The sequence below is a fragment of the Symphodus melops genome (genome assembly GCF_947650265.1).
Source record: "Symphodus melops genome assembly, chromosome: 16".
Classification (NCBI taxonomy): domain Eukaryota; kingdom Metazoa; phylum Chordata; class Actinopteri; order Labriformes; family Labridae; genus Symphodus; species Symphodus melops.
The window spans coordinates 18385127-18407606 of record NC_136706.1 but is presented as its reverse complement, the minus strand read 5'-3'; the positions used below and the strand labels follow the sequence as shown (position 1 = coordinate 18407606).

The following is a 22480-nucleotide window of genomic DNA, read 5'->3' as shown; positions in this document are numbered from 1 at the left end:
GCATGACCCTGTTTTTCGTGAATTTGCACAGGAAGGGTATTTTACACTTTAAAGATCTATTCATAGATAATACATGACAATCATTTGAGCAGTTAATCAGAAAGTTTAATCTACCTAAGTCTAACTTCTTTAGGTACCTACAAACAAGACAATTACTCATTGCAAAGTTTACCCATCTCCCCTCATCATTAGAAACATCCATTGTTGACTCGATCCTGTCCCTAATTTCAATCCTGTATAACATGGTGGCAGACCTAAAGTTGGACACTACAGACAAACTTAAAAGATCATGGGAGGAAGACTTGGGCCTGTCTATATCCGAGGACACTTGGGGCTCTATGCTTTAGCACATTAACTCATCGTCATTCAGTGCTCGCCACTGCCTCATCTAGTTCAAAGTGGTACACAGAGATCATCTCTCTAAAGTTAAACTATCTCGTTTTCATCCCAACATTGACCCATTACTGCCACAAATGCAAGAGTGCTGAAGCATCTCTTATTCATATGTACTGGCAATGCCCTAGTCTTCATAAATTTTGGACAGAGGTATTTCCCACCATGTACAAGATAATAAATGTTAAACTGAAACACAATCCTCTTGTTGCTGTGTTTGGGGTCACTGATGGAGTTTTACAGCTATTGGCGCAAAAACAGCAGACTTGATCCTTTGCTTCTCTTCTGGCCAGGCATGCCGTGCTACTCAGGTGGAGAGACGCTGTCTCGCCCACGTATGCACAATGGTTAGCATAAAGCTAGAGAAAATAAGATTCTCACTCCAACATTCAAATGCACAATTTAAAGAAATTTGGAGACCTTTTTTGAACTCCGTACGGAACCTTTAAAAGCCTTGATCCAGATGCAGCTTGGTTATTTGGCTCTTTCAGATTCATAATTAGATCTCAAATGTGACTGGGGATCATATTTCATCTCATGGCAACACTGCCAGTGACAGGGTAGGGATTGTTTTATAAGGGATACATTTGTTTGCATGTTTGCTGTTCTTTCCTTTTTTTTTTCTTTCCTCAAATACCTAAAAAAAATAAGTACAGTAACGCAGGCTGCTGCTACAGATCCACGCTTTACTTATTGACCATGTGCAGTTAGTAGCTTTGTTTTTCTGCTATTACTCTGCCTTGGCAGGTGTGGCTGTTGACTGCGTTCACGTCTTCTATTTTCATTGACTGAACAGCACTGCGCTTCATGTACACCATGTTTGAATTTCAATAAAAACATTTTGACTAAAGAAGGCACCAACTTCATTTCTACAACATATTTGACCCGTCCATACAAATGCATGATCAATGCATTTCCAATGACTTACTGGAAACCCCTGGTCTTCTAGCTCTCCCATGCCCTGTTACTAAAGAGTACTCTTGTATTTTTTGAGTCTGCGACTATATGCACTGAACTGTGACAGCCACAGTTTGAAACAAATACACATAACATTAGACCCTTCGTGTACACCCTAATGTTGATTGTGTCTGGAATACTGAACATTCCTTCAAAAAATAAAGTCTTTCCACTAAGAATTGTGCCTAGTTCACTGACAAACCTAACATACCTTTAGAAAAAAATAAAATTCAATGTAAGGCACGTAAGTGACTGTAAAAACACATTGCAGACAAATGCCAAATACACTTAAACCATTTTCCTCCAGAGAGCCAAACAAATGAACATTGATGACCATCAGCTAGATCGGTGAGAAGTCTCTCTTTTCTGTGTCCACACACACAAAATCCTATTGAGATTAACTTGTATGAAAAAGTACAAATTGAAAACCTGAAACGCCATCTTCAGCTCCAAATAAAGTACACTAAGCAAGAGTTACTCTTTTATCAGTGTGCTGAAGGGAAAGTCCTTTATTCTTTTGCCTCAACAGATTTACAGTGAAAAACCAAAGACCACTCAGCAATGTACTTGCCAACCATCGATGGATGATTTGGCTTGTTGAATGAATTCTAACCAAGTAAAAAGGTATTCTATAACTCTTAGACCCAACACGTAGGATGATGTATAAACTAGACGTCCAGTATTAACAAATGTATTGCTTGAATCTTAGTTTGAAAAATACCAGTGATAATAACTCGACTCTTGTAATAGTGCCTTAAAAGTCAGAAAATTCTTGGACACTGAGTACTTGGCCACATGAGGTAATATGTCTTAGTCTAGAGCATTATCCATAAGTCCTTGATGGCTTTTTGTCTAGCTCTTTATTTTGTCCAACTTCCTCTTTGTCTGTAATATGCACTTGTAGTTAACAGCTCCCCCCCCCCCCCCCCCCATATACTGTATATGTGAAACACACTCCCTCCTGAAGAAAATCTATAGACGACATTATTGTAAGTCTGCATTTATTTGAAAAGTTAAATGTATTATTTGTGAAGAGTACAGTTACATGTTTTCAGTACTGAACAATAGATGTCATTGATTCTTAAATGTACTCACTTGTACAGTACTTGCTTAAGTTGTGCTGTGATCAGGCTGGCTGTGCACACGTCTATGTTAAAAAAAAGCTGAAGCTGTGGCTTGAGATGCTATACCTCGGTGTATAATCTATTCATTTCTTACTAAGTAGATTCAGGTCGGCAAAACCAAAAAGCTGGGAAACACAGGGAACACTAAGAACTATTGGAGCCTACAACCATAGATTTAGGTAGCCTGCCGCGAAACCGCTTTTTGCACGGCCTATTTTAAAAAAACACGGCCTTGAAATTATTGCACGGCTTGACCTAGGCCGTGCAAATATCTACATTTAATAGACGTGCTTACTACACAGGTTTCTATACGGTGCGCTAAATATCTGATTAGGCTACATTCTAATTCTGGCAAAGAATATGTTTGCCGAATACCGGTACTGAAAAACTTAAACCCGATCCCGTTTACGTTTCTACAGCCACCCGTGCCCTATTTGGTAGACGGCGTGTCAGCCAGATGATGATAGCCGCTATGTAAATAGCGTCATATGATAGCAGCTAACCGCTAACTAATAAATTCAACAAAGGAGAAAAACGCTACACAAACACAACCAACGAAGAAGACATCCAGTAGTTCATCCACTTTGTCATTGGCATGTGACTGTTTATTACAAGAACTCAATCAAGCTTTGTTTCAGAGAAGGCTGTGTGCGGCGAGGAGAAATACAGACGTAACCAATCAGCTGTGTATTACAGTCAATGGTTTAAACACGGCGGAGTTTTGTTTACCGACGTAACACGGGAAGTGACGATTTTTTCAACCAATCAACGGACTGCAGTGTTTAGCTCCACCTTTTCGGGTCAGCGCCACATTCGAAAATGCTGACAGATGATTGACTTATCAAGGTCTTGGGATCTATTATTACTGGATGACACATGTAATATTATGAATTTATTTGTTTGTTGTTTGTTTTTTAAAGAAAGTGCAGATAGAAGTAGTGGGCCAACAAAGGGGTTAGACAACATGAACCAAGTGAGTCAAATGATGAAGGGGTGTGTCAGGGCAGGGGCTGTACAGTAAATCAACATTATCAAGCTTGGGAAAACTAAAATGTGAAAACTAAAATGTGTAACAATGCATCTTATTGAACAGAATGTACAATTTAGAGACTTATTCAGTTTTCTTCAAAACCAGTGTGTTAGGGAGCACATAACCTCTGCTCCGCCGTGCCGCGCCGCCATGAGTGACACTGAAAAAAATTTGCACCCCCTGTATTTTTTTTTTGCACCCCCTGTTTTCCCATTTCTGCCTAAATCACTGCCTACAACCATGTGTGTGCGTGCACATAAGTACTCCTAAGTTACTATACGTAATTATACTACAAATGTTTATTCAAGTAGTAGAAGTACCCATCTCTACTTTTAAAGTGTTATGTTTTTGTAATTGAAAAAGAAAAAGTATTAAAGCAGTGCGATATTTATCATGTAATGTGGTAGAAAGAAGAAAAAAGTGTGTTGGCCCTTTTAATCCTATAAGCTTCTTGTTTTTTCTGATTCATAATTTAACAATACGAGTAGAAAGCTTTGGCATCAATCCGTGTGCTGCGTAACACTTTAAGTAACATAAGTTTCTTGTGTTTTGGGATTTACTAATAAAGATATTTGCTGGCCAAATTCATAAGTCAGAATTGACTTGCTGACTCTTGAGGCACAGATCAGAGGAGACAATAGAGTTAGACATTTCTGACCACATTCAGTATCAAGGATTCAATCCGATTGTGTGGATATTTTTCATCAATCCATTTTAAGAGGTCAATTGCTAGTCAATTGCTAGAAGCTAGTTTAAACTAATATATTTTAAGTATGTCCTGACAAAGGCACCTACAGTATTCAACAGATACTTGTCAATGCACTCTCAGTTCAGAGAAATGAATGAATGACCTGTTAAGGTAAGGCACTTGATACAAGGTATTTTATTACCAAGATAAAAAGTAATGTCTATTATCTGTTGAGAAAATTTCTCCCAGTCAGATGCTTTAAAATATTCAGAAAACATGTTTTAATCAGGATGTGTTCATGTATATTAACGTAAAATTTAAAAACTTTTAAAAAAATTAAAAGAAACAGAAGCTCTATTCAGGTTGCAATTTTAAGGTGCAATTTACATTCTTGACATTTAGCCTTCAATGGCTAATGGGGAGGTGTAACAGGAGAACAAATTGATACCCCCTCTGTATCATCTCTGGAAGTAGTAACAGAGGCCTTACAGGGGGCGAGACTGGCTCAGCTGAGCCAGCAGGAGAGTGCAGCGCTGTGTGCAAGTAGAGCTCCCACTGTGCCTTTTTTTTTTAAATTTAATATACTTTATTAATCCCCAGGGGTGAAATTGTGGTTCACATTCTGTTATTTTAGAGACATGCCATGCATGCACACGCGCACACAGGCCTTAAATCACACACGCACATGCAGGACATGTGGACATGCATTTATGAAGAGATGTCAGAGTGCGGCAGCTGCCCCCACTGGAAGCACCCCCTGAGCTGGTGGGGGTTCGATGCCTTGCTCAAGGGCACCTCGGCAGTGCTCAAGAAGTGCTATATTTTGGTCCACATCGAGACTTGGACTTGACACGTCCCTGCGGACTGAGCTACTGCCGATTCAGCAACTCAAAAACACACCGTGAATGGACAATATTATGACATTTTGGAATAAATATTAAGGTTCAAAGGCATAAAGACAGCTATAGCTTAGTTATGGCACTTTTGTGGAGACGCAATCTAAAAAGGGATTGAGAAAACCCAGAGAAACAGAGGGATTCAGACAGTCAACGAGAATTTGCATACATATGTTTATCACTGAAGAGAATGAAATGCACTGCAGTTCAGTGTGTTGGCACCCGTGTGTTAATTACATTTTTAATCTCTAAAAAGATAAAGCATTTGAAGTGTTCACTGTAATGACACTCTGTTTTGTATCACTACAAAACTAATGTAAGATTGTACTGTAGTAAAAGTTATTCTTTCGTTGTTGCCTTAATAGCATTTGAAGTAAACATTACAGGATCTTTTGAAGTTTAAATAACTGATTGCCTTGGGACAAATCCCAGTGCATCAGTTGCTATCCAACCTGAAATATCTGAGTGGTCTTAAATAATTATGATTCGTTTACTTTTCATTTTTTCAGGATGCATAATGGCTAGCTTAGGTGCACAGTTTGCTTTGCCCCTCTCCGCTCTGAAAATGGCCACACATGATGCAGCTCTTGTCTTGGTATTGATCTTCTCAGGCAGGACTAGAAATGCGCACATGAAATGCAATGATGTTCTGCAGGGTTTGGCAGATTTGAGAGTCATGTCTGCTAAGCCTGAACAATACATAACATGAAACAGACCATTATTATTGTCAGTATAACTATGCTATGCAAACAGCCCAACAAGTTTGGACCTGGACTTGGCACCTTAAAGGGCAATAAAAATAAAAATGTATATGTACATTTTTATTTTTATTATTTATTTATTATATATAATTGTTAACTGCCATAGTGTCCCCAGACATCTATTTAGCATAGGTCCACATGAGGGTACTGTCATAACAGAAGCTATCATATTTGAAGTTCTCCTTCATGGCTTGATTTAAGACCTGCCCAAGTCTGTACAGCCACCAGCATTAAAGAGCCTTATAAATGCCTCATTGCACACATTTGCTTTAATGACCAAGGGCCTGGAAGACAAATGTCAGCAGTGACTTTGACACATATGGCTAGCAGGGTTTCAAATGGTTTCAAGTCAAATGTTTTGTCAAGCTGCCAAGCAAGTCTGGGAGAGCAGAGTCCAGTTCACTCAGCTGAGTGATCAGTTTGTCTTCTTAGCCGGAAAAGCGATATTTTTGCACCAGTTAAGACATTATCCACCATCAACCGAACACCCTTCAAAAGCCCACATAGTTGGCCCTTTGCTTATGCAGGGCTTAAAGTAAATGTAATTTTGTAGGGTTGTAACATGGAATCAATAAACATTGGCACTTTAAATTGCCACACGATTATTATCCCCATGGTTCAGTGCTGTAAAAGTGAAACTCAGACAGTTGAGCAGAGTGTTATTTGGTCAGCTTGAGCTGGGTTAGTGTGTCTCAGTAGCACTAAAATATCAACTGATTGCATAGCCTCTGATTGGTCAACGTTCAAAAACAAGATGCCAGTGTCCTTCTAGTAAACTAACAACAAAAATTAGACTATTTCACAAAAATGTATAGAGAGATTATGACCTTTGTTTTCGGGAACATTAGATACATAAATCCTCAGGATAAACATTGGTCTTCTCAATGGGATAGATGTTTGAGAAACCGGAGGTCACAACCGAATATTTAGCATCTTTAGTATTATTCTTTTAATAATGACGAAAAAATGTGAAGACTGTCTGTCATGATTAAAATCACTGGGTGTCCGTCACTCTTTTTCTAATTCTCACACAGCACTGTCATTAACCACGTGTAAAGCACCTGCAATAGACCTCCCAGTCCAGTTGGTTTTGAGTGTGCATAATTAATTTGTCATTGTTTTGTCCTGTAGGCTATCTGAACTCACATGCATGACATCAGCTGGTTGTTTTCATAACAATAATAAACTATAGCATGTGTGCTTCAGTCCGGCACAGTTCATGAAAGAGCACAATCATGCTTTGTGATTTGGAACACATCAGCGTTCACTGTAGTTCCCATTCCATCCACTCTGCTCCAGTAATACATCTATATAAGAAATATATAGCGAGACAGCTCTGTTTCACTTTCAGGGAAGGGCTTACACGCTCAAAGTGTGCCACCTGGGCCTTTGTTAGCCCCCTGTATGTCTGCAAGATTCATGACAGCCAAACCAGCCCTGCTGCTAAAAACATAGGTGAATATCAAGTCTTCCACATGTAAAAGACTGATTTCCTGGGTCCCAGTCAAAAGACATTCAGGATACAGGGCAGTGCTTCACTTGTGATTTCTGAGATCAAAGGTGACTAAGGATTTAGAGCTTTAACTTATCAGTGCATACATTGCATTGGTATCTGTAGTGAACCAGAAATTACAGGACCACAGTAACATGTTCATATTTGTTCGCTTCGAAAGCTGCATACTAATTTGAGATCATGCTCAAAAATTATGTTTTGCTGTCGATCCTCTGTATTGATGAAACTTCACTGGGCGGGATGAGTGGTGGCTGATTATGATAATGTGACCTTTTCTGCATGGCTGACCTCTAAAAACTACTGAATAATTGAAGTGCATGTTCACAATTAATGTCACATTTTACATGCATCATTTACTCTTATGAAAAAATATAGGGCCTCAAGCCTCAGGTTGTGTACCGGAGTTATAAATAATGACAACACAGGTTCTTCACCACAGCCTATACATTTCATGTCTCCAAGAAAATGCACCCTCTTTGTGAAAGTCAATTTTTAAATACTATAAAATACATTTTGTAGATATCTTAATGTCAAAGTATGTGTTCTTCATAAAGCTCTTGTTGCTCCCTGAAGAATCATCATTTAATTAGCTTACCATCAAACCATTCCATTCCACTTATCTTTGGCCTATTGGCTGCGGCAGCAGGCTAAGCAAGTTAGTACAGCTGTCCTACCACATCCTTCCTTCTGGGTCTACCATTTGGTTTGAAAGTCCAAAGGGGGACATTCAGGAGGAATCTTATCAGATGCCTGTACCACATCCAATGGCTGCTATTAATATTGAAGTGCAGCGGTTTAATCTCTAGTTCATCTGGGTGCCCCAGCTCGTCACCCTATCATAGCACAGTCTCCTGATTTCATTTTAAGTGTTTTTAAACATACAATTTAAACAAAGCTTTTGACCAAAGCTGGGCTGTTGAGTGGAGATGAATTGTTAAATCAAATGCTTGACATTCATGTGTAACTTTGATGTTGGTGCTGCTTCGAGGTGTGTGCTCATGTGCAGGTCTTGTCTTGTCTTTGAGGTGCCATGGAGATGTCCTATCCTGCTAGATCTGGAGCCCCTTGGCCCATTTCTCCACCCAGGTTAAAAAAAGCCCAGCTTCCTGTGCCTCTCTTGCTCTCTTCCTAAACCTGGCTGGCGTTTGCACACTTATTGCTTTAGTTCTGATGTGAGGGCACTCTTCAACACCTCACACCACATAATGCTTTCACACACATCCACACACCTCATAACTCTTGGATTTGACTTACTTAAACATTTTTAATTTAAACTTCTGGTTTTCTTTGGTAAAACTCTGCCATTACCCAGGGGCCGAGTTATGACAACAACAAATCACTTTGTTATTGAAATGTTAGCTTTCTCAGTGCAATATGTTTATATTGTAAAGGTCTGAATTATAATAGTAAATAAGAACAAATATTGTAAGCAAACAAGCACTACTTTCTTTCTCAGCATGTGTACAGTTCTTCAGTCTTCAAACTGCTTAAGCTATACATTTTCATATCTAAATTAGCAATCATTACATCTATGGATAAATATATCATGATTTTTTATGGCAGGATCATAATCACAGTTTTATTACAATTTTACACACTGGTCTTGAAGACTAATTTGAAAGTGACTGACTAGTTCAACCCCTTCTTGTATGTCCCTGTATATGACTTGTAAAAGCATAAAAACTGTGTCAAGAAGTTCAGTCTATTTAACATGTCTTTCTTGGGGGTCCCCCAGAATATTTTAACACCATAAAAGGACTTTTTTTTCATGAATGCCTCCTCTTTAAATATATTTTGATGTTCATCAGATACATTTTTATACAGCTATGCATTCTCTATCACAATTGTTAACTATATCCGGGTAAATTTTGGCAAGTCTAGACTTACTGTAATGCAACCTATAAACAACTTTGAATTGTATGAGTTGAAATTTTGCAGATTTTATTCCTTCCAGAGCCTCATTCCACCAATCATCAGATAAAGTGCCAAGTTCTGTTTCCCCATTCTCTTTTTATTTTCAGCAAGGCTGTAGGTGCATCTGGAGTTAAAAGGTCATGTACAACTTAAGTGACCATGCTAAGACCTTGCCTAGCCCAAGGCGAGAATCGATTTGAATAGTTCATTATTACTTATTGGGGTATTATGGGGAAGTGTGTTCCAACCAATGTGTTTGTTTTGTTGCCAAATTTTCAAAGTGGATATAACGATTGGATTATTTGTGGACTGTGTGGATTTAAGTCTATTGACATGGCATACCAAAACCTTTAAAGAGGAAGAGTAACACATGAGAGTGATTCTAGTCGGCACAATTTAATTTCAGGGTGGAAGGCCCAGTGTACATTTTTCTGCATGTTGGTTGCCCAGTAATATAATTGTAAATTCAGTAACCCCAAACCTCCCTGTAATGTCATGTAAAGTATTTGTGATGTCTCGGAGGTTTATTGCCCCATATAAAAGAGAAAAACACACTGTCAATGCTATGAAAGAATGAGTTCGGGAAGAACCGAGGCAAACATTGAAATGGGTACAGATAACGTGGGACATGCTCATCTTAATGCTTTGTATTCTGCCTGCGAGGGTGATCTGCAAGCTGTTCCACTTTTGAAGACCTTCTTTAACTTTTGTCGTTAGTACAGAGAAATCTCTGTCAAATAGTAATATATACTTCAAGAAAAGTTGATTCCTAAATATCTGAATGTAGTGTTCATGCTATAGACAAGGGCTCAATAGCTATGGCAAAGCGAAGGGGGGACAACAGGCAACCCTGGTGTGTCCCCCACGTTAAAGGAAAGAATTTGGACCTAATTGTTAAGATGCATGCTTGTGGTGATTTGTAAAACAACCTCACCCAAGAAATGAAGAGCTCGTCGAAGCCAAATTTTCATAGGGAAAAGAATAAATAGCTGCATTCCACCCGGTCGAATGCCTAATGCCTTAATGATGAACAGAAAACATGAAGAGAAATGTTCATCAACAACGCTTTCCTTGACAAAGATGCAATTATGGCAAGTAGGGATGGGCACGAGCACTCAAGTACTCCCCACTGGCTCAATTATTCGAGTTCCAAGTCATTACTTGCGCACCTGTGCGAGTGCTGCTTTTGGCTCATACGGCGTTATTCTTGTAACTCAGCTTTTTATTTTCACCTCACTGAATATACTAGCAAGGAAAATAATGAACGGGAAACAAGAGTATGGCTTATCCGGCCACGGCTTCAGCTTCAGTACACAAGCCAGATGTCAACAAAAACAATAGGCAGCTACGGTAACTCTCAAGGGACAAATCAGACAGAAAGCAAAAGCACAACAATTACAGAACTGTCTGCTAAACTTGCGACATGTCAGTCAAGAAAAGTGATGACAAAACGATGAAATCTATGTTCAGTGCAAGATTTGTGGCGTTAAAATTGTATACCAAAGAAATAGAATTAGTTTGATGCTTAAAACACAACTGGAAAACAGCCAAGACCGGAACAGGCAGCTTCGCATAACGTCATTAGCGCTGTTAGCACACATCGTTAGCCTGCTACCTGTTAACAAAACAGTAACTAGAGATATACTTCCATTAAGTTTTATAGAAGGAGCTTCAGAGAGTTCAGAGTGTTTGACGAGCCGGAGTACAAGCTACCATCACGGAGAACAACAGGTACGGGGCTGCTCTTTGAGAGTGTTCAGCAACACAGCATGAAGTATATAGCCAACGCTGCTATCGTGACATGACGATCACGTTCTGTTGTTGGCTATTTATTTATATTTATCTTTAAATATCGTATTTTTATGTCATTTTACAGGAATAACAGGCATAAAGGCATTTTACTGGGTGTTTGTCATTTTACAGGCATAAAAAAAAATCTTGTGTCTGATGCGATAAAAAATAATAATCATGCAAATAATAATCTGCGAGTACTCGAGTACTCTTATTAGGTAATTAGAGTACTCGACTGCAGAGATAACAGTAAATTTCCATCCCTAATGGCAAGCTGAAATTGTAGATATTTGATGATAAAAACCCAGACCAAATGGTCTTAAAATCCCCGGTAATTCCCTCACTATGTGCTGTCAAAATACAGGCTGGAGAGTGGAGAGATGTGTGCTACAGGCAGAGATCAAGAGGAGCAGTAGTGTGTATGTATTACAGGTGGGCGTTATGACCTCAGATTAACTGTGTTTTTTGTTGTTGTTGCTTTATGCCATGGTATTACAGTCTGAAAAGAGATTGAGTTTATATTAACACATATTCAAACACTAAGATCCCCATTCTCCCCCTCAAATAAGATATCTAAATTATTTTTGTGCAGGAGACCAGAAAGATGTTTTTAAAAGTCACTACACGTTTTGATCAGGAGATACTGAGTCTGTGTAGTTTAAAGTTTCATTCCTCTTCTACTGAATACGCCACATTTCCTGATATCACTATCATAATAAAATAAAGTCAACCGCATGAAAAGAGGGGACCTTTAGAAACTTTTGAAGATCTATATCTTCAAATTGACTAAACCTATATTGTTCATTTTATTTTGTTAAATAAAAAAAATATACTAACAGTTTTTTAAAGCCACAGAAATCCTTAATGGTATTAGTTGTAACGTGACATGTCTTGTCACAGAGCCGCCATGACAGACACAAATCTGTCACGTCAGAAAATATCCACTTCCTCAGGTCTCGCCTGTTCTCCTTGACCACAGTTAACTCTGTGTTTGTTATCATCTGGGGTGGAGCAGCCTAAAGAATCACTCCTTGGATTCCCCGCCAGCCTCGAAGTCATTCTTTGTTATGCTTTGATAGAGCCCTAGCACAAACCCTATGTCAAATGACTAACTACTTTTGATCACAGAGTCTGAAACCGCTGGGCTGATGCTACTCTGAGTCTCAGACAGACATGGATAAGACCAGGGGACTCAGTCTGAGCTGTTGTCTGTTACACTACTTTCGAATTTGGTATTGATAGAATCCACATTTCAAAAATGTATTACTGCAAGGCCTGGCTTACAATTTATGGTGCTATTATGTTAGGACATAGAAGATGTATGGATTCATTTAAATGATGTTTTCTATATTTACTTTAATCACAGTTGTATATTAACTGATATGTTGTCCAGCGTTGTAAATCTGCAATACTTGTCATAACATAATTTGGTTATCGATGGTGGAATTTCTGTGATTAGTCAGACAGTTCAGCTTCATCGAGAAACCAAGGACAGCTTTGAGAGTCTCAACAGGTCTTTCTGGGGCCTGAACTTCGAAGTGAGTTCCACTTGCCCAGGGTTTCTTTGGGTTATCTGGCTTCACTAACCCTGACAGAAGAGATTGCGCTTAACAGTCCTATGAAGCTGGTAATCAACCTGATAAGTAAACTCAGAGTTGCTGAGAGCGTGTCACATAAAAGGGCAGAGTGAGCTTCATTTAACCCATCACAATCACTACTGCGTCTGCTGTCAGCAGATCATCATATCTACAAACTCTGATCAACCTATATTAACAATATAAATACGTATGTTTAAGACAAACAGGCTCCCAAAGACTAAAGTTACATCAATGCTGCAACAAATGCGGGAATGACAAAAAGGCATAATAAAGAAAAGTCGGGGAGAACTAAAGCGTGCAAACTGGGTCTTATTATATTTGTCCCATTATTAGTTCACCTTAGAGCAGACTATAAAAACTCACGTTTCTTCTCTGAATGTTTTGCTCTCACTCTTTATAGTGGTGAGTACAACAGTTTGACAAGTTCTATTTCAGCTGCAGCTCTGACCATCACAAACAGAGCGGCATGGAGACATTAAACATCAATATGAAATTATGCCTCGAAGATCAAGCCCCTGATATCTGCAAGGATGTTTGGAAATACTTGTTCTTTCAAAGCTCCTCGACGTCACAGATGTATCTAGGTGGATCTATGTTAAACGACCCTGATATTTAAAATATCTGAATAAATCAGTGATTTAGGCAGAAATGGGAAAACAGGGGGTGCAAAAAAAAATACAGGGGGTGCAAAATTTTTTCAGTGTCACTCACGGCGGCGCGGCACGGCGGAGCGGAGGTTATGTGCTCCGTAACACACTGGTTTTGAAGAATACTGAATAAGTCTCTAAATTGTGCATTCTCAAGGTTCAAGGTTCAAGGTTCTTTATTTGTCAAATACATGCTTGGTAATAAAATACCTTGTATCAAGTGCCTTACCTTAACAGGTCATTCATTCATTTCTCTGAACTGAGAGTGCATTGACAAGTATCTGTTGAATACTGTAGGTGCCTTTGTCAGGACATACTTAAAATATATTAGTTTAAACTAGCTTCTAGCAATTGACTAGCAATTGACCTCTTAAAATGGATTGATGAAAAAAATCCACACAATCGGATTGAATCCTTGATACTGAATGTGGTCAGAAATGTCTAACTCTATTGTCTCCTCTGATCTGTGCCTCAAGAGTCAGCAAGTCAATTCTGACTTATGAATTTGGCCAGCAAATATCTTTATTAGTAAATCCCAAAACACAAGAAACTTATGTTACTTAAAGTGTTACGCAGCACACGGATTGATGCCAAAGCTTTCTACTCGTATTGTTAAATTATGAATCAGAAAAAACAAGAAGCTTATAGGATTAAAAGGGCCAACACACTTTTTTCTTCTTTCTACCACATTACATGATAAATATCGCACTGCTTTAATACTTTTTCTTTTTCAATTACAAAAACATAACACTTTAAAAGTAGAGATGGGTACTTCTACTACTTGAATAAACATTTGTAGTATAATTACGTATAGTAACTTAGGAGTACTAATGTGCACGCACACACATGGTTGTAGGCAGTGATTTAGGCAGAAATGGGAAAACAGGGGGTGCAAAAAAAAAATACAGGGGGTGCAAATTTTTTTCAGTGTCACTCATGGCGGCGCGGCACGGCGGAGCAGAGGTTATGTGCTCCCTAACACACTGGTTTTGAAGAAAACTGAATAAGTCTCTAAATTGTGCATTCTGTTCAATAAGATGCATTGTTACACATTTTAGTTTTCACATTTTAGTTTTCCCAAGCTTGATAATGTTGATTTACTGTACAGCCCCTGCCCTGACACACCCCTTCATCATTTGACTCACTTGGTTCATGTTGTCTAACCCCTTTGTTGGCCCACTACTTCTATCTGCACTTTCTTTAAAAAACAAACAACAAACAAATAAATTCATAATATTACATGTGTCATCCAGTAATAATAGATCTCTAGACCTTGATAAGTCAATCATCTGTCAGCATATTCGAATGTGGCGCTGACCCGAAAAGGTGGAGCTAAACACTGCAGTCCGTTGATTGGTTGAAAAAATCGTCACTTCCCGTGTTACGTCGGTAAACAAAACTCCGCCGTGTTTAAACCATTGACTGTAATACACAGCTGATTGTTTACGTGTGTATTTCTCCTCGCCGCTCACAGCCTTCTCTGAAACAAAGCTTGATTGAGTTCTTGTAATAAACAGTCACATGCCAATGACAAAGTGGATGAACTACTGGATGTCTTCTTCGTTGGTTTTGTTTGTGTAGCGTTTTTCTCCTTTGTTGAATTTATTAGTTAGCGGTTAGCTGTTAGCGGTTAGCTGCTATCATATGACGCTATTTACATAGCGGCTATCATCATCTGGCTGACACGCCGTCTACCAAATAGGGCACGGGTGGCTGTAGAAACGTAAACGGGATCGGGTTTAAGTTTTTCAGTACCGGTATTCGGCAAACATATTCTTTGCCAGAATTAGAATGTAGCCTAATCAGATATTTAGCGCACCGTATAGAAACCTGTGTAGTAAGCACGTCTATTAAATGTAGATATTTGCACGGCCTAGGTCAAGCCGTGCAATAATTTCAAGGCCGTGTTTTTTTTAAATAGGCCGTGCAAAAAGCGGTTTCGCGGCAGGCTACCTAAATCTATGGAATGAATGCAAAGCCTCTGTAATTGTCCTGCAGTTTTCTGCGCAGATGTAACGTTTAGTGATCAAATTAAAACATAATCTCAAATCTACATTACTGTGATTGAATAGGAAGGAGACGTCTGATGGGATTCAGACACTTGTCTGTTGAAAAACAGGCATTTGTGAATCAAACCACAGCCGGCGAGTCTCAAAAATCTCACACACAAATGCAGCGACTTTCACAAATGACCAACAGTTTGTAATGCAGACAGAACAGTTTGTATATAAATAAAAAATATTTGTTTGTGGTTCTTTTACATCTATATAGAATATCCATTTGTGTCTGAATTGAAAATAGGTTTGTAAATCTTTTTTTTATGAATTTGTTTTACATTTATTTAGAATTATATCTATTTGTGTGTGTGAAACGAAAAACATTTGTGAATCAGTCTGTATGCATTTGTGAATATTGAGACTGATCTGACTGCATAGTATTCATCTGATGTATCAACTTTCATCAACACAAGCCATCTCAGTCTAATGACTCTTATTGTTCGAAGTCAACACAATAAAAACGAAAAATGCTGCAACTCTGTGCTTACATTTTATTTATTACAAGTAATAATAATGGTAATAGACCCTGTCTAAAGTATGTGCAGGAGGGCTTGCTGTACTGCTTAATTAAGTGCATTTATCTGAGCCGTAAATCCTGGCTTGCTCTTACTCTGTTATTAGGTGGAGTGACTTCTCCTTGCAGTTTAAATTACGTTTGGAGTCATGCTTACAAACATGTCGGTCAGTGTTCAGCTTACATGATATGCCGTTTGTTGGCATTTAGCCATGCTACTATCATACATGTCTTTAAGTGTTTATCTATGGCCTGATCTCAACTCGGTGCAAATAAAGATTTGCACTTGCGTCTTAGTCCCGCCCACCAGAGGTGCACAGAGGAAATGAAGCCGAGGAGAGAGGACAGAGGATATCAGCTTTAAGAGACATGAGACGTTGTTTCCTCGACAGCGTCACATGACGCGACATCAGCTGATCACGTTCAGCTGTCAATCATCCTCACAGCCGTTTATGTCCACACAAACACGCACTGTATTATTTATCATCAAATACACACACTGTTTAGTCTATCTGATAACAAACACCTGAAGAACAACCTGCAGTCTACTAATAACCGGGAAGACAATTTCTACTGACTAAAAGATTTCATTTTGAATTGTCCATTTATTATTATACAGTTTTGACATAGCCTAGCCTGTATTTCAACAATGAACTCTCTATTTTATAAACACAGATTTATGTGTCAGGAATACCGAAAATGATTGAGTAGAATCTAAATGATGAAACTTTCTGAAGATAAATAAGTGTGAATGTAAAACGTGTTTGTGACTGACAGACTCCCTCTTCATCAAACTGTCATCCTCATCATCATCAGACATTCAAACAGTCTGAGGGATGATGAACAGAACAAGAAGGATGTATTGATTTTATAGAAGTTATAGAGCTTCATATTTGGTTGTTAATCTTCACGTCAGACTCTTTTTAATCCCAGCTCATCACAGACCGGCTCTTTACAAACTCACTGATGTTCATGATCTGTTTAAATGTCCAGCGCGCGGTTTTGCGTCTTTTTAATGTCCGTCTTTTCTCCGGTATTAAACTCTGCTCATGTTGAGAAGTTTCACTTAAGTCTGATCCTGTGCAGCGTCCAATCAATGAGTGATTTCCGAGAAAGGGGCGTGTCTGTCAGTGAAAAGACTTCCGTCAGCTCTCGTGTCTCCTCGGTCATCGCTGCTCGGATCTGCCTCCTCTCTCCTCCATTCGCTATAAGAGATCCTCAACATGGCAGCTCTGGAACTACTTCTGGTTCAGCCAAAGAGACTGCAAATAAGGGACTTGAGACGTAGCCTATGTATTCCCCCGTGAGGTAGCATGACAGGCTCTGCACCATATCTGACACTGTGCAGCATCTTCTTTACCTTAAACATAGCGCCACACAACCCACACACTGGTCCTCCTTGACACTAAAGTTTTCGCAGTGCCAGGATCTGTTGAGCCTGAGGTTTGAGTTTGATGTGCAAAATAGCTGCCTCCATTATTAGACGACTCCTCACTTTTTTTTTTTTTCTCCCGACCTCCTCCTTTTTGCTTGCATGTCACGCGACCAGAATGTCATTGCAGTTATCGCATATGCAATTAATCATTCAGCCTTAGTTAAAGCTCCTCGTTAGTGTTTCAGTTTGTTACCAAACACTGAAGATGCTGTTCTCCATTTGAATACACACACAAACAAACTATACATACACACACACAGATATATGTATATATACACAAAAGTGTATTTAAAAAAAAAAAAAAAAAAAACACATGAGGTAAGTCACCTCAGATAAATGAGGCCCGTCAGTGAAGTCTAGTGGCTGCACAGCTCATCTCATGCTCACTGAAGATGCCTTTCCCTGTTGAAGACCTGAGTTAGCAGTAAATGGAGAGTCTTTAAACAAGTCTTTGCTCTTTGATTGGTCAAGAGTGACACAAGAAAGCTATTTCATGTGTGAGAAAGCTAAATATTGTTTTCCTTTAATCAAACTGTGGTATAACTGGGCTAAAAATCTAATCATGTTATTTCATCTAATAAGTTCCCCCTTGAGAAAAACCACAACCATGCCCTACAAATGCACTTTCCTTTTGGCAATGACTTTAAACACAGTTTGAGAGAGTGTCTTCATTCTGCATCTATAATCCAACATAGTCCTCTTGAGTGCTGACTCTTCCCTGATCACTGCAGACAGTCATGGCTTACATCAGTAGGGTCGTCTACATTTCTTATTCACATTACAAGATTTTGTTGTCCTAGATATGACAAAAGTTAGGCCATTACCACTGACTAACCTTGTAACAAATTCAACAACAGAATCATGCACAGATCCCTACTCTAATGACAACCCCACTCCAACTTTGACTGTCAGAACAATGAAAGCGGAAATATCAGGAGAGAGCGCCCTTCTTCTCAAAATCATTTGAGCATTAAGTGTTATTTCAACATGAATGGGGTGAAATCAGATCAGTCCATCCAAGGGCTTGTTTCAACTATTTTTACAGGCTTAAATATGTTTCCGAGAGGTGGGACTTGATTTAAAAAAAAACAAAAAAAACAAATGAACTCAGGGCTTTCTAATTAATTAAACAAAATTAATTGCATTTTAAGTGCATCACAGAATTTGTCCTAAAAAGCAACACCTCTCAATCTAAATGGATTTTGGTGGATGAATGAAAGCAATGCATCCAATTTTACTTGCTTCTCAGTTTCATAAAGCTGTTGGATCTTGTTTGAAATAGTTTTTTCTGCACAGCAGCTGGAAAGTTGGATCACAAGTTATCTGTCACACTTGTTCTAACCCCTTATGTTCTCACTAATAGGCTATTGGGTAACAGTCCAGAGCAATCAATTTAGCAAGTGAATTTGTAAGTTTATCAGACACTGAATAACTACTTTTGGTCCTGAAGCCAGTCATTTGGTGTAGTTTGGGCTGCAAACACCTCTTGTTTGCATTTGTGGCGGAGCTAGCGTGGAGCTATCGCAAACCTATGACAAACAGTTCCGCGCGGTTTATAAGTCAAACTGTGATTAAAAATTTAACACACTATTTTCTTGTAATCAATTATTGTAATTAACGCTTTAAAAAGTCCTACCCCTAATGGTTACATCAATTTGTCCAAAGCACGATTTTGCTTTATGAGTTTGATAACTTGATCATCATGGTTTCAAGTAGCACAGAAATGATAATTTTTCGAAAATCATTCTGCAGTTTTTGGAGAAATGCCCTCCGTGCGAAGATGTACTTGCAATACATTTGATCTTTCATTTAAAAAAAAAACAACTTAAATGCACTTTGCTGGCTGTTTGAGGTTTACAAAAAGCTTAAGCGGTTCAGGCATTGTGAAGAGAGACATTTGAAATCATCCCAACAGAAGATAAAATCAAACCATGCATGTGAGGGCAGAATAAGGCAGAAAGGCAGAACTTATATCTTATATGTATCTTATACCCTAACCCCATATGTTATGACACAAGCATATTTCAAGGTTCAACTAGGTGAAAACATAGATGTCATATAGAAAGAGAGGAAACTCATTTGAACACCTTTTTAACGGTGGTGGTTACAAACATTTCTTAAGTGATTTTGAATGGAAAGACTTGTAAAACCACACGGAGGACTGCATCACAGAATTGGCAGGGCAGATGGGGCTTGGGTCCACTTTTCTACATAAAACTTCAAAATAAAAACGTGTCAGGAGCCAAATATCATAAAATTCAGCTTTGTGTGCGCCCCCACAGCAGAAAGAAAATACGTTTGATGAAATGGCTAATTTTCCCACGCTGCACATCTGTTGGCGTCCTCAGAGAATGAAACACAGATTGACTTTTCTGTCTTAATCACAAACAGAACAGAAAGGGTGCTGCTCACACTCCAGTTGACTGTGAGTGGAAGTATTTAAAGAGCAATGGTGAGTTTGAAATCTCCATTCTACCTGTACAAAATGAGATCGACTAAAAGCCTCGGCGTATGGGTGCTGAAGGAGCTGTCAGACTCTCTGAAATCAGGTCCAATTAAAGTTAACAAAAAATGAAAGGGCTTAACCTTGTGGTTATGTATATAGATAGAGAGAGAGAGAGAGAGAGAGAGAGAGAGAGAGAATGAAGTGCATCAAATGTTTATTCAATCCCTTTACTATAATAGTTTGTTGTTAATGTTAATGATGCATCCTGCAGAAATTCACAGGAGGTTGGACTTTCTTCCATCACTGCAATTGCAATGCAGTGGAATTAGAAGAAACCAACACTTTTTGTGAGGTTGGTTCAGGGTTTGTTTTGTTCCTCAAAAGAATTTTTATTTCAGATGAGCTGTTTTAAGTTGTTACTGCTGAAAACACTCGTTTTCTGATACATATGGGGTTTTTTTGTTGTTGTTTTTTAATTAATACTAAAAAAGCCAATAAGGTAGCATTCACTTCCAGAACTTTTACGTTGAAGAACTTGTCTAAAATAGGTTTCTGTCATCCAATAAATAAATGAATAAATAAAAAGCTACACGTTTTTGAGTCCTGACAGCATCATTGAGAATCACTGCTGTGTTTAGAGTCGCTCATTTAACCACAAGCCAAAGCCTCCTTCTTTTAACAATCTTAGACTAAAGACAGCAAGTCATCAGTTTAAACACCTTCAGCAGGTATACCTGCTGTAATGATGATGCTAATCCCTGTCAGCTAAAGAGACACAGAGCCAAGCAATTCCAGCAGACTATCACTGTAAACATGAGGAGGCAGCGAGCCCTGTGGTCTGAGCGTGCAGGACCAGCTGCTCTGCTAATAAAGTCAGCAAGCACAGAACAGGGAGTCAATTTACATCGTTTTCTTTCACAAGGGAGTTAGCTGACTTTAATTTTGTCTAGTCACCACTGTGGCCAGTAAGTTAAATAAACTTAATTAATGCTGCACAAATCACCCACATCAAGCTGTTTGTTTTTTTCCAACCGACATCAGCATCGATTATGTCCCATCAATGTTTCAATTGTCCATCGGCATCGCTATGCATCGATTAAACAATTATCAGCACCACCTAGTCCAATACTTAACAATATCCAGTCACCCACACCTCACTACACAATAAAAGTAGCCTATCATGTCTGCTCTGTTCATTAAAAACATGACACTATTCACCAGGGGCAGTTTCAGTAATTTAGAGACCGCAGGCATTGACCAATATGAAGCATAAATTTGAAATTGAAAAATAAAAATACACACAGGCAACCCAGCAATACTTGCTCCTATGTCTGAGAATAGTAAGAACTCAACGTTCCCAAATCTAAACACACTGGTTATTCAATTTGTGCCAGCTGTAATTTATAAACACAAACAAATATGCTCACTACTTGTGTAATATGTTCTTCTGCCACAAATCATTTTCATTGTATGCCATTAACCACTAAGTAATCTGCAAAGTCGCTGTTTGAATATTGCTTCATATACCCTGCTACATTGTTGGTATTTCTGAGGGCCTTGAACATTGCAGGGGGACTGGGTGGGGAATAAATTCTCCCCTGGGGATTATTTTCACAATCAATTCTATTTTGATGCGATTTTACACATGCTGGGTACTTTATTAACACATGTGTACCTCACTTATGATGCACACATCACGTATGCCCAAGGTCCATTAAAGCAAAAGGCCCAAGGCAATTGTCTGACAGAGCTGCCTATCAAAATAAACAGCATATGTGCTTAAAGTCAAAGTGGAGTTAGTTGAAGTGGGATCTACTGTAGGCTAAATAGGCTATTAGTAAATGTTACCCTGGACATTCAGACTAATAGGCAGATAAAAGAGAACTTGCTCTGTAGAAAGTATGACTTCATCACGAAGCATGACTTCACTACAGCTGAGCTGACTACCAAACCAAACTTCCAAACTGTTTATAAAAAGGGTTCATTTTTCCAATATTTAATAAAGGGAAGAAATCAAGACAAGCAAAAAAAAAAGAAAAAGAGCAAGAGCAGTTTCCAAGGCTAAAAAAATTAAGCTAGCTTACCTGCAAGTCAAGCTGCAAGGGTCATTAGCTGTTAACAAGCTTCATTTCCTCCGGAGAGTAACGTTGCGCGTCTTGTCTCCAATTTTGTCTAGTTGCTAAAATCCCCCCAAAATTGAAAAAAATGCCAATATCCGATCCAATGTCGAGGGGAAAGGTCTCAAACTGCTGAAAAGGTGTCCAGTTAAACACAATAAAGGCTTTAAACGCGTTGACCCAAATGTATAGGCTACTGTCCCTACAGTAGGCTGCTCACCTCCACACCTGTGCCTCATTAACTCTTTAATTAGCGTCAGAAATGCAGCGCGTGCTCCTTAGTGATAATGCGTTTGAGACTGCAGGACATCTTGTTGTCCTACCAGTAGGCCACTGCTTCGCCACGCCAATATTGTAGGCTATCCCAGAGAAAAGTATTAAAAAGAAAAAGAGAACGATGGAAGCACATATAATCACAGCTGGGTCACCTACATTTTGAAAGAAATGTGTTTCTGAATAAAGAAGATAATTACTTCTAAATTACAATATTTTAAAACAAAATCGATTTCCGCTCCGTTTTTCAGAAGTATCAAGATACCTAGCTTTCCCTATTTCATTTCGGTAAACTAGAACTGGTGTGGTGGCTTGCACAATTTGCC

The 22480-nt window shown here is 38.8% G+C and overlaps 1 protein-coding gene across 1 annotated transcript in view; it reads right to left on the bottom strand.

Moving 5' to 3' along the window:
* adra1ab (adrenoceptor alpha 1Ab) overlaps window positions 1–22198 on the bottom strand; it is a 276886-nt gene extending 254688 nt beyond the window's left edge. Inside the window, exon 1 of the mRNA XM_079363710.1 lies at window positions 21849–22198. The gene's annotated coding sequence lies outside the window, so the exon portion shown is untranslated. The remainder of the gene's footprint in view (window positions 1–21848) is intronic.
* Between the last annotated feature and the right edge of the window lie 282 nt (window positions 22199–22480).